The sequence below is a fragment of the Panthera tigris genome, chromosome D4 (assembly GCF_018350195.1).
Source record: "Panthera tigris isolate Pti1 chromosome D4, P.tigris_Pti1_mat1.1, whole genome shotgun sequence".
NCBI lineage: Eukaryota > Metazoa > Chordata > Mammalia > Carnivora > Felidae > Panthera > Panthera tigris.
Genome location: NC_056672.1, coordinates 77,411,548 through 77,424,774, shown reverse-complemented (window position 1 = coordinate 77,424,774; position 13,227 = coordinate 77,411,548).

Sequence of the window (13,227 nt, the reverse complement as noted above, 5' to 3'; positions counted from 1 at the left end):
AATTATACTTTAATAACATTGATTTTAAAAATAAGGCTCTAGATCTCTCCTGGGCTCAGAGTTCTTTTCAACGTGACTGACGGACTTGGGGAAGAGGAGTTTATCCATCTCCTAAATCAATCCACATATCACCTGGATTTACCAAATTTACCTGAGTCTGCAGTTTCTTTCAGTTGCCATAGCTCTTACCATTATTCAGCCCTGAGCTGTATGTGACCCAATTTACTTTATTTCCTCAAAGCAGTGATACTATAGGATTGCTGTGTCGGTAAGACATTTTTCTGAAAGGCTTGTGTGGCAGAACACTGACAGCAGTGGATACATCACAGCATAACATATGACTAAAATCCAAATATTGAACACTGCTTTCCTGAAGTTTCTTTCCCACTTTACCATGGGAAATATAGCACTGAATAATTCTCGCCCAGGCCATACCTGCTAGCACATTTCCATGGCACCTCCTATAATTTCTCTAATAAATGATATCCATAATACTTCCTACAATCATTCATATCACTTTCTGAAGCATCTCACATTTAAATATACCTATTGCTGTGTCAACTTTATTCCTCTCAAAAATAGTTATTTCCATAAAGAGGGACCATGACTTATTTGTAAGTCAACTTATTTTTTTAATGTTTACTTATTTATTTTTGAGAGAGAGAGAGAGAGAGAGAGATTATGAGCAAGGGAGGGGCAGAGAGAGAAGGAAACAGAGAATCCCAAGGAGGCTCTGCACTGTCAGTGCAGAGCCCAATGTGGGGCTTGAACTCATGAACCATGAGATCCTGACCTGAGCTGAAATCAAGAGTCAGACATTTAACTGAAAGCCACCCAGGTGCCTCATGTCAACTTATTCTTAAGTTCAAATTTAAGGCAGCTTGAGTTCTTCCTTTCCCCATTACATACATGAAGTACTCCAAGAATGTAAGGGCCTCACAGTGCAGAGGAATAGACAGTAACAAAGCAGCATGGCTCCGCGCAACAGCATATATCGCTATTATAACACAAGTTGTTAGAGAGCAAGGAAGCAATGCACACAACCCAAACAGGTGATGAGGAAGGTGATGAGGTGATGAGAGAAGGGTTTCTAGAAGGGGGAGGGGGTATCTAAATTAAAGTCTTAAGGGATTATTCAGCATAAGCTATACCAAAAAAATAAAAATGCAGAGAAGTGGAAAGGGCATAGAACATTCTAGGTAGGAAAAACTGCTGCACAAGGAAATGGAACTACTGATCGTGAATAAAAACCAATGTATTGACTTGTGGGGAAAAATCCCATGATTTATATAGAAGAGAAAGGAGATGGAATTGACTTTACATATACATTACTCGGGTGGATCATCATTTTCTTCTTTACTGCTTGGCTCGTTCTTCAAGTGATCCTTTTATGGTAGCAACAGAGACTGCTTCAGCTCCAGACCCATCTCCTTATTCTGAATGACCCAGAACAGTACTTTACAGTGTCGGCTGTGCCAAGAGAGAATCACCTATATATCTTTTAACTAAAAAGCTCATAGATTAGAAGATATGCATGCACATATGCTCACATACACATGCACACACACAGCAATTCTAATGCACATTCACAGTTTAGAACTACTTAAATAGAGAAAAAAAATATGGGAAAATCTCTGCAAAGATATTCACCTTCACTCATAATTAGAGATGTGAAAATAGGAACCATTTCTTTCTTTTTGAAGCTTATTTATTTTTGAGACAGAGTGAGAGAGGGTGGAAGGGGCAGAGAGGGAGAGAGAGCGAATTCCAACCAGACTCCACACTGTCAGCACAGAGCTCGATGAGGGGCTCGAACTCATGAGACGTGAGATCATGAACTGAGCCGAAACCAAGAGTTGGACACTTAAGCGACTGAGTCACCCAGGCACCCTAGAACCATTTCTTACCTATCAGATTGACATAATGTATGATAACACATTCTATTGGCCAGACTATGGGCAAGCTGATACTCTAGTGCATGTGAATCTGAATACAGATTGGTATGATGATTTTGGATGAGGATTTGGCATTATCTAAGAAATATGCATGTACCTTTTTGACCCAGTAATCATAAATATAGAAACTGATTCTGATTTTTATCCTTCACATATGCAAAAAATGTGTATACACAAGTTTATTTATTGAAGTCTTGTTTGTAATTTTAAAATATTGGAAACAATAATGTAAAAGGCCATACAATAGAGTGGTTGAATGATTTGGAATGGTAGAAAACAAGAAGAATGCTATAGGGTGCGGCTGAAAATGAATGAGGAAGCCCTCTGTGGACTGATAAAAAGAGATTTCCAGGATATATTGTTATTTGAAAAAAAAATGCAAAAAAAAGTGTCTATAGAAGCTACCTTTTCTGTAAGAAAGAACAGGAAATAAAATACACATTTCTTCTCAGTTGTGCACCAACAATCAGAGGAAGGAGAACTCAGAGACTAACAATATTGGTCACTAATGAGCTTGAGTGGGAGTTCGGTGAACAGAATGAATATGTAGTAGCACTTCCCTAGGGATAGCTTGTATATAGTTTCACCTTTGGTACAAGATTAATATATCATGCAATCAGAAAATATTAACCACAATGAAGAAGAAAGATCAAATAGAATACAAACAGAAACAAATGTCCCTTGCTGAATTTCAAATGAATAGCATAGCCATACTGAAGGGGAAAAAGCAACTCACTCAATTAGTTTTACAACATTCTGGCTTAAGATGATCAAGTGATTTTAATATACAGAGAGGATTGTGAGCCACTGACTTAGGTAAAAATAATGTATCTTCCAATAATTGCCACAAAAATTACTATGTTTATTTCTTAAATTCAGCCTCTTTCCCACCCCCAGCATCTTTTTATTTCTCATTGACTGGATCGGATCAGTGGCTATCTGAGCCACTGGACTTGGCTAGGGAGATGGCATATTCATCCATTTAAGCTATTCAGGCTTATCTCAGAAGCGAAAGGTGGAGCCAAATCCCATTCAAAAGAAATGGGTGTTAATGGAGTAAAGATGATCACGTCCAACATTATGGGGAAAAGACAGAGGAAGGAGAAATATATTCACAGTTGAAAAGGAGAGCAGACTGATACATATAGCCAGAAATTATGCACATTGAAGGGCAGGAATGGAACGAATTCTGGTCCAGGAGGCAACCCATGCCATTTTAAACAAATAACAAATGATGGAATTTAGGAGTACAGTCAGCTTTGAAGGTTCTAACTTTGAGTAAGAGAGATATTTGATCATTAGACTGAACACATAATGAAAGCAAAGGAAATTTTCAGACATCTAGACAAATGAAAACAGTCCTATTAATTTCATGGAGGAGATGGGATGTCTTGTAAGTTCCCAACAGACTATAGTCCTGGAACAGGATGGGATTTTCAGATCATCATGTGCACCAGGATAACCTGGAAGCTTGTGGCACTGAAGGTTTTTGAGCTCCACTACACAAATTCAATAGGACAGGGTTGAGTCCCAGAGATCTGATTTTAAACAGTCTTTTAAGGAAATATAGGTGTAGATGGTCTGACCACCACACTTTGAGAAACCACTACACTGGAGAAGAATGATGGCAGTTTCCTAGTCAGTTTCAAGTACTGAAAAGAAATTGAGAATCCAATGGAAAGAATTCAGGTCCAGATATAAACCTCACCACTGGTGTGGCCAATATTATCTACTCTAATGTTAGTCAGATAGAGCACTAAAAATGCATCCATTGACTGTACACTTCCTATGCATTACATCATTGAAATCCAACATCAAGTCTAGAGGAAAACAGTAGTGTGACTTGTTTAGCATTATCTCAGGAAGCGGAACCAGTGGGGGTTCTGCCTGATTATGAAAACTGAGTTTTACCACTATGCTATATGTTACCTCCTTGAGAGAAGAAGGTCTAGAGGTATAACTGAAAGTAACTCAAGTCTTAAAAATTGGGGACTGTAGTGCTACACAGAAATCTTAACTGGGATTAGTTTTAGACTCACAGATGAGTGGAAGTGTGGATGGTGGTAAGGATCTTATAGGTAAAATCAATCAATCAATTAATCAATCAATCACAAAAAGAGGGAGAGTGTTGGATAAGATACCAAAGCACAGGTAACAGAAACTAAAATAAACAAGTAGGAGTACAACAAACTAAAGAGCTTTTGCACAGCAAATGAAACAATCAATAAATTAAAAAGGGAACCTACAGAAGAAGAAGAAATATTTATAAAATATATATCTGATAAGGTGTTAATATCCAAAATACAGAAAGAACTTATATAATTCTATAGAAAAAAAAAAGCAAATAATCCAATTAAAGAATGGGCAAAAGACCTGAATAGACATTTTTCTGAACACAACATACAAAACGGCCAACAGACATATAAAAAGATACTCAACATCACAAATCATCATGGAAATGCAAATAAAAACCACAAAGAATCAATACCTTCTCAGATGGGTATTATCAAAAAGACAAGAAGTAACAGTCCTAGCAAGAATGTAAAGGGGCCCCTTACACACTATTGAAGGAAATGTAAAACAGTATAGCCATTATGAAAAACAGTATAGAGGTTCCTCAAAAATTTTAAAGTTGAACTACTCTTTGATCCAGCAAGCCCATTCCTGGATACATATGTGAAGGAACTGAAATCAGTTTCTTAAAGAGGTTATCTCTGTACAACTGTGTTCATGCAGCATTATTGACAATAGCCAAGATATGGAAACAACCTAAATGTTCTTTGAAGGATGAAAAGATACAGAAAATGTGGGATACACACATGATAAAGAAAATATATCATATATATTATATATCATACAACAGAATATTATTTAGCTATAAAAAGAAGGAAATTTTGCCATTTGCAACAACATGGATGAATTACTGACATTATGCTAAGTGAAATAAGCCAGAAAATACTGTACAGCATCACAAAAAACAAAGCAAAACAAAACAAAACAACGGATTTTATAGACATAGAGAATAGAATAGTGCTTGCCAGGGGCAAACAGTTACACATTTTCAGTTACAGGAGTAAGTACTGAGAATCTAATATACAACATGGTGGCCATAGTTAATAATACAGTCTTATATACTTGAAAGCTGCTGAGAGTAGATCTTAAGCATTCTCACACATGCACACACACACAGACACACACAGTTAATAAATGTTAACTGTGTGAGGTGATGGATATGTTAATTGTCATGATCTTGGTAATCATTCTACAATGTATAGGCATATCAAATCATTATGCTGTACACTTTAAATATATATGATTATATTTGTCAATTATTCCTCAATAAAATTAAAACAAGAGAGAGAAGAGTAATATAACCCCAAAGCATTTTTTGAAGGATAAGGTGGTGGTGGGGTGGCTACAGTCATTCTCAGGCAAAGCAATGGGACGTGGATTCTGGTTTCATCACAGATATTGCATGATATTGAATATGCTGATTGATACTTCTGTTCCTCAAACTTTTCCACTCATGAAATAAGAGTGCCAGACTATTTCCCTCATAGAGGGATATGGAGAAATAGGAGATAGGAAACCAACTCCATGTTTTTCAAAGAGAACAGAATTAAAGCCACCCAAGATATAATCCCAGTAATTCATAACCCTACGTGATGACAGCATCTCTGAACTGATAATTTTAAGTAAATTATAAAACATTCTTGGGGTGCCTGGGTGGTTCAGTTGGTTAGGGTCTGACTCTCGATTTCAGCTCAGGTCATGATCCACAGTTTGTGAGACTGAGCCCTGCATCAGGCTCTGCTCTGACAGTGCAGAGCCTACTTGGGATTCTCTCTCTTCTTCTCTCTCTGCCTCTCTCTCTCTCAAAATAAATAAATAAACATTTAAAATAGACATGCTTACAATTTATAAATAAAAGTTATCTTTCAAAATATTAAAAATGTTTTATGTGCAATATAATTAAAGGTAGGGCATCTTTAATTTTTTTTAATGTTTATTTATATTTGAAAGAGAGAAAGGAAAAGAGAGCAAGCAGGGGGCAGGGGAAGGGCAGAGAGAGAAGGAGACACAGAATCTGAAGCAGGTTCCAGGCTCTGAGCTGTCAGCACAGAGCCTGACTCAAGGCTCAAACTCACGAGCTGTGAGATCATGACCTGAGCCCAAGTCAGATACTTAGCCCATGGAGGCACCCAGGTATCCTGGGAGGGCATCTTTTTAGCATAAGACACTCTATACAAAACTTGAAAACCAGCTATTTGAAAATGTTCATGTACTGTAATTTCATTTCAAAATAAAACAGTGATACAAAAATTGTTAATGATAAATATTTTGAAACCATGTCAGCAATGCTGAAATTAGCCCACACCTGGTCAACCTCTTCTAAATGTCTTTTTTGGAAGCATCACCCAGAATGACAAAGGACCTCATATGGTCTTTTCTTAGCACCAGTAAATCCCATATCCCCTCTTACGTATTATAATACAGTCAGGTCCTGGAGGGAGAGGAGTAGAGTTGCAACCCTAGATTTTTATAAAAAATAATCAAGCAAACAGCCATTAAGGGTATCTGCTGTACCCTAAATCACTACTTCTTCCCACAGAAGCTTCTAAGTTGCTATTCTAAGTTGCAGAATAACAGAAATCATTACGTACAAATGTGCCCAATGAAGTGACAGAGCAAACACCCAGCCCCACTGATATCACCACCTAGTGCCGAGTGCCTAGGGCCTGTAGCAGTCACTTGATAACATTATTCTATCCAACCCAAAATGGGCTCTGTCTCTTGCTATTTTTCTGGTTTCCTTAGCTACCAGTTAGTAACTTCCATCCTTAGCTATGCTGCTGCTGATGCCTAGAGAATTTCTGGTCCCCTCGAAGTGGTGTTAACCTCATATAATTTGACCTTTGCCTTTAAAGAATTCAAAAGTTAAAAAATAAATAAATAAATAAAATAAAAAAATAAAAAATTCAAAAGTGGAGAAAAAAACAGATATGTAAATCAAATGATGCTTTTTGATAAGGGATACAAAAGGAAAAGATTCAGTGTGTGTCACAGAAACACAGGAGAAGTTGCAATTTACTCTACAAATTAGATTGGACTTCGCAGAGGAAAGGTTAGAAGGAATGACTTCTGTCCAAAAATATCTTCTCCACTGGTGCCTGAAATCCCAGCATCATTCACTAAGCTGTGCACAGCAGTTTGGCAGGGGTTTTAAGCAGGGGATGTTTAGTGGGGATCTCCTCTTACCCTCCCTACCTTCCCACCTCCCCATCTCACCACTTCTCAGACTTAGCAGAAACCAGTATACATTCACCACATTTCCAGCGCCAGTAATAGTTCCATTCTATCTATAAATATAATACAGTTTTCTAAGGTTGATAAGACAATCACATATCATGCTGGTTGTGACAGGAGCCCCCACTTAAGCCACCAGTGAGAAAATTTGGGGCCATTCCGTTATCAAGTCATTGCTTTGGAATTCAATTTCTCCTCTGGACATTTATTTTCACTAAGGAGAAGGAAGTTGAGAAATACGGAAGAGCTTCAGCCATTCTTTTCTCCTCTATCTCCCTCCTCACTCCCCTTGCTTTTTTTTTTTTTCCTTTGCTGTTGTTTTTTTCCCAGGCAGAGGGTAATTTGTATAGTAGCTGAAATAAAAGCAGCTTAACAGATGAAATCCATGGTCAAAGCCTGTGGACATCATTGAGGAGTTAATGAAATTTCTGTGCCTGGAACAGATTATTAGGCAACAGCTGAGATTGGAAAAAGATTAAGCTACTGAATTGCTGGCAGAACCAAAGGAAGGAGTCTAAAGTCAGCATTCATCATGGCTCATAGAAGATGAACAATTCGGGAAATAGAATCGGGTGATTTGTTCTGAGCTCTGAAGGCATTGTGCCTTGTCCTTCCCTGACCTAAATGGGTAGACGTTGTTTCTCTTGGCCAGTGCTTTCTGTCACTCCCTCTGCCCCCAAACTCTTGATAGCACCCTGGTGCTCATGCACTCATAACCTAGAATTCTAGAACCTTCTAGGCCCTTTCTAAAACCCCCTTCCACAATATATCTCATGGCTTCCCTAACATAAATCATCATTTTGAGAACATGGGGCCATTTTCACACAGAACATTTTGCATAGACATTCACTATGTGTTACTAACTGATCTCTACTTCCACATATCTCTGTTCACAACTGTTCCATCTGGAAAAAAAATCTCTCTACCCTTTATATTTAGCTACAAGACAAATAGTAAAATTGGGATTTTTGCCTTATATTTAATAGGTTGAATTGTATGGGTGTGTGCCTATGCACTACACTGCACATGCTTGTGTTTGAAACACAGAAGCATCAAAAATGTTTTCTGCTCACAAGGAAACTGGAGTCTTAGAAGAACAAGGACATATTCAGAAAAAGTCATTTTCCAATAAATTCTTATTTTGGCTTAGCTTCCATTTGTTGAGTGTTTACTAGGTTGCAAACTTTAAACTTTTCATGCACTGCCCCTATTCTTTGTCACAAATATTTTGTGAGTTAGGGACTATAATTATTCCTACTTTACAGAGGAGTAGATGCTAAGCAAGGTGAGTAACTTCCCCAAAGTCAATAAATTGCTAAGCAGAGATGCAAAATGGAGTCTCTTTGACACCAGAGTATGTATTCTTGCCACCACATCATACTGAAGGCTGACTTAGCATTTATGTGTAGAATGAGCTAGAGAGGGGTAAGAATAAAGAGGAATGTATAGTGAAACAATGGCCTGTAGTATTCTGAGTAAGATTTAATGAGAATATGGATATAGGAGTGGCAACTGGAATGTCAAAGTGGATAAAATGAAAGGTAGATCCTTAAAGCATTTTTGCTGGCTTGGGCTCAGGGTGACAAAAGACAGATGTCAGAGGTAACAATAAGATCTAACCCTACTTAATGATAGTATATGCAGAGAGAAGTAAATCTCTTTGGAAACAACAGTTGCCTGGTAATATAAACCCATTGGTCCAAACTTTCTTCTGGATAAAAGTCCTTCCGAGTCACCAAAAGAGCAGTAATACCCACAAGAGTCTTTAATTCTTCAGGTAATGATCATCATTGCAAAGGACATGTCACATGTCCTGACCCCCAATCTCTGATTCCCGGAAGACTTCTGCTCCTTCTCTAAGGCAGAAGTAAGAAAGGATTAGAAGACATTGAGAGGGAATGGTTCCTCTTCCTTCAATTCCAGCCACAGTGGAATAAAGTCAATTGGCCTGCACTTGATTTTTTATTTAACTTGTTTGTGCCGTAAAACGCTTTGGATGCAGATTAACTTTCCCTGCTCAATACTGCCTAATTGATTCACCTACCTTGAAGCAGACACTTGCAAGGCCTTTGATAAATAGATTGAAAGGCATTCTTTGCTTCATAAGTGCCTCCGTAAGCAATAGCTCAAACAGGACAGAGAATCTTGTGTATACTCCAGTGAGGAAAAGCTCCAGGGTCAGGGTCAGGAGGAATAAATGTCTTCCTCCTCCTCTAGAGGCATACTCATTTTACTGAATGGTCATAAACATTTTGGAAAAGCTATTCCAGACATTGCAGGGGATCACTGTGTGTTGAGCAGGGTGTGGGCTGGAAAGCGCGTTTGCAAAAGCACACAACATCCTGTTTATCTAGAAAATCTTATGAGATAGATATTGCAGTTCAAACTCTGGGTATATGGAAACTGATGCACCAAGAGGTTAAGTATCTGGCCCATGACAGCACAATTCGGAAATAGTGGAGCTGAAATATAATCCAGATTTTTCTAATACCTAACATCATTCTCTTACCACATTGCCTCCCTCCTTGTCAACACTGAACCCTGGTACATTCCTTCTCTAAAAAATGAAACCAACAGTTGTTAAATCAGGGTTTTAAAATTGAGAACAATGTCAAAACAAATTGACAGGATGGGTGTTCAATAAGAACACTCAAGTGCTCCTTCTAAGCCAGGAAATAGTACCAGCTTACAGAGGGGGCCTCTCTCCAGGGGTGTGGGACAAAAAGCGACACCAAAGTGGGAATGTGGGGTGGAAGGGGCCTTTGATCACTGAACAAAGGAGTTGCTCTCACCAGAAAGGACACTGGAACAATCAGCCCCTGCCCCTGGCCCCAGGATCAGGCAGCAGCCTCAGGGCCTGTCTCCAGTACAAAGCCAGACACCAGGTTTCCTCTCCAGACCTGACTGTGTAGTTCCTATTTGATCACCAAATGGATGCACCTCCCGCAAAGAGAAAAGACATCTTGTAGACTTTGCTCACAGTTGTTCTAATGACTGCTGGTTCTCAGGCCTATCTCCCATCTTTTCCTGCTGTGTTTCTTCCATTGTTATATGCTCACTCAAATTCACATGTTATACTTCCTCCGCGCATAGGCCATTATACGTGTAAGGGACAGTGCACGTGGAGTGCATGCATTGGAAATCTTCCCTTCATTCCTCCTACTATTTATTCATGCTCCTTTATCAGTACTACTAGATACCTGACGCACTATTACAGGTGATATAAAACATGACCTTCACTTTCACGGAGCTCAGAGTAGTGAGAGACAGAGACATGATAACACGGGCTACGATGCATTGTGGCATCATGATACATGATATGGGAGACTCCTATAGTGTCTGAGATGGTCTAAAGAAGGAGAATCTAAAATGAATGGCAGAATTAGAAGAAAAAATAATTTTAATAACAATATTTATAGTGCACCTTATTCCTTCTAGGCATTTATGTTGAGCTTTTCAGGCACTGACAACAGAGTACTCAACCTGTCAGACTGGACTACTGCTCTAGCGGGGTGGGGAAGACACACAATAAATAAGTACTCAGATATATTAGATAATGTCAGATAGTAATTCAAGCTATGAGGAAAATAAAACAAGGTAATGTGATATTGAGTTGCTCAGGAGCAAGAGCAACATTGAATGATGTGGTCAGAGAAGATTACCTGAAGAATTGATATTCGAGTTAAGATTTAAACAAGAAAAAGGAGCCAGCATAAGATTGAATATCACATAGGAAACATCATGAGAAAAGACCTTGGGCCGAACATATCTTCTAGAACAATGCCTTAAATCCCACTATTGTGCATTAGCCAGGTGTGGCAGACAGGAAAATGAAATTTTCAGATCTCCTACTGTCAGGGGCATAGCTGACTGATGTCCCCAGCCAACACCCCCACGGATCTACCATGCCTCTCCAAGGGCTGATCCCAGCCAATGGCTGAGCGCATTGAAATCTGAAGCTCCACCCTCCAGTCTTTCTCCTTTTGCCCCCTTCACACTGTGAAGCCTGTCTTTTCCTGACCCTCCCCCAATAAGTCTGCTGTAAATCTTATCCCTTCTAGGCTTCTACTTCTCAGTGGACATAGACATGAGCAGGAGTTACCCACTGGAAATCCTGCCTTGGGAGATACAAATGGGGAAAAGATAAGTGAGATGTTAAAGACTGCAGTGTAGGGTGTAAAAATGAATAGTAATATGTATTTAGATGAAAGTAATTAAAGTACCATGGGAGAAGAATGATTATGGGACCAAAGACCAAAAAGTAAAACTCAGAATCAGACAGCCCATAGTTAGGAAGTAGGCAGGGGTCAGAGGCTCACAATAGTTTTAAGCCCAGAAGACTCAGGTGCTGGAAATGGACTTTATCAAGGTCAACTTCTCCAAAGAATTGAAAGTGTTCTGAATATGCTTAAGTGCATGAGAATTAGAATAAAATTCTGCCTAAAATTTCTTGTACTCTTATTTCAAGCATGAAGTTTTCCAAAAACTCTTTAAGCCTACATTTCTTTATTATGCAGCAAGTGAACTGAGTAAGGTCCCAAATCTCCTTTAGTCTCTCTCAATTGAGGTGTGGAGTTTAGGCAATTCTAATAGTTGACTAATAGATTGATGCCTAATATTGAAGGCATAAAGGATACCCTAGGTACTGAGAGGTTGAGCAATGCCAGAATCTAGAAAACTATTAGAATTTAAAGGTATGCATGTCATAATATAAAGTCTCCAAGGTAAAAGCTTTGAAAGCCAAGATTGTGTTGACAAGCCTTCTTCCATCACATGTTCTAATTATCTTCCCTGGGTTTTCTTCAGATGCAGATTGTTTGGGTTGCGGTGGTAAGGTAAAAGGTAAACAAGAGGGAGCTGTATGGGCAAAGTGCTTTATTATACATATAAGTTTCAGTCAAAATGTATTTTTGGCCCAGGCTGCAAGTTGTTTGGTCTTTTTCATGATGTCACTGTCATAAAGGAATGAATAAAATAACCTAATATTCTGACAACCAGAATAGTTCTGTGTTTTTCTGAATGGTGGTCTTCAAGGTACCATAAGTATAAGATGGGTGGGCTAGGTTCTGGTATCAGTAATTTACATGATAATAGGAAAGAGGAAAACAAAACAAGGAACTATAACCGAGGACACAATGAAAATTCAGGAGGCCAGCAGGTAAAAAATATTCTATGAAGATGGGGCACCTGGGTGGCTCAGTCAGTTGAGCATCCAACTTCAGCTCAGGTCATGATCTCATAGGGTTCATGAGTTCCAGCCTCGAACTGGCTTGCTGCTGGCAGCAGCTTCGGATCCTCTGTCCCCCTCTATCTCTGCCCCTCCCCTGCTCACACTCTCTCTCTCTCTCAAAAATGAATAAACATTAAAAAACAAAAAAAAAGTATTCTAGGAAAAGAGTATGTTGAGAAGACGCAGGCAGATAATCAAATTCAGGGCGCAGTTAAGAAATAACATACAGAGATCCAGATAGCCAGTGCACTCCAGGCCTGAGATGCCACATCTTTAGAAATTCATGTGATCACTAAGCTACAGAATCAGGAATGAGATTTTTAACTTCTGATGCAAGTCCTTTGAATGTGCTAATATATGATATGCTACAGAGACGTGATTACAGTGACAATCTTAAATGTATCAGAGGTTATGTAATGTTAATTAAAGAAGAAAATTACAACAAATATAAATTAGTAAATAAAAAGACATTAAAGAGCAACAAGGAAGTGAAAGGGATAGAAATGCCATGTACACATGAAAATTTCCCGATAGCAACTAAATGAGAAACATATACAGTTAAAGAAGCTCTCAGAATTCCAGGATAAGGCAACAGGTCACCAATAATACGACATTGCTCATGCAGTATCTCTAAAGTGTATACAGGCTTCATAACATTGAAGAACATTCCAGTGATACAGAAGTTAGGTGAATACAGGGAGAATAAATAATGGTATTATAGTCTTTGACTGCTAA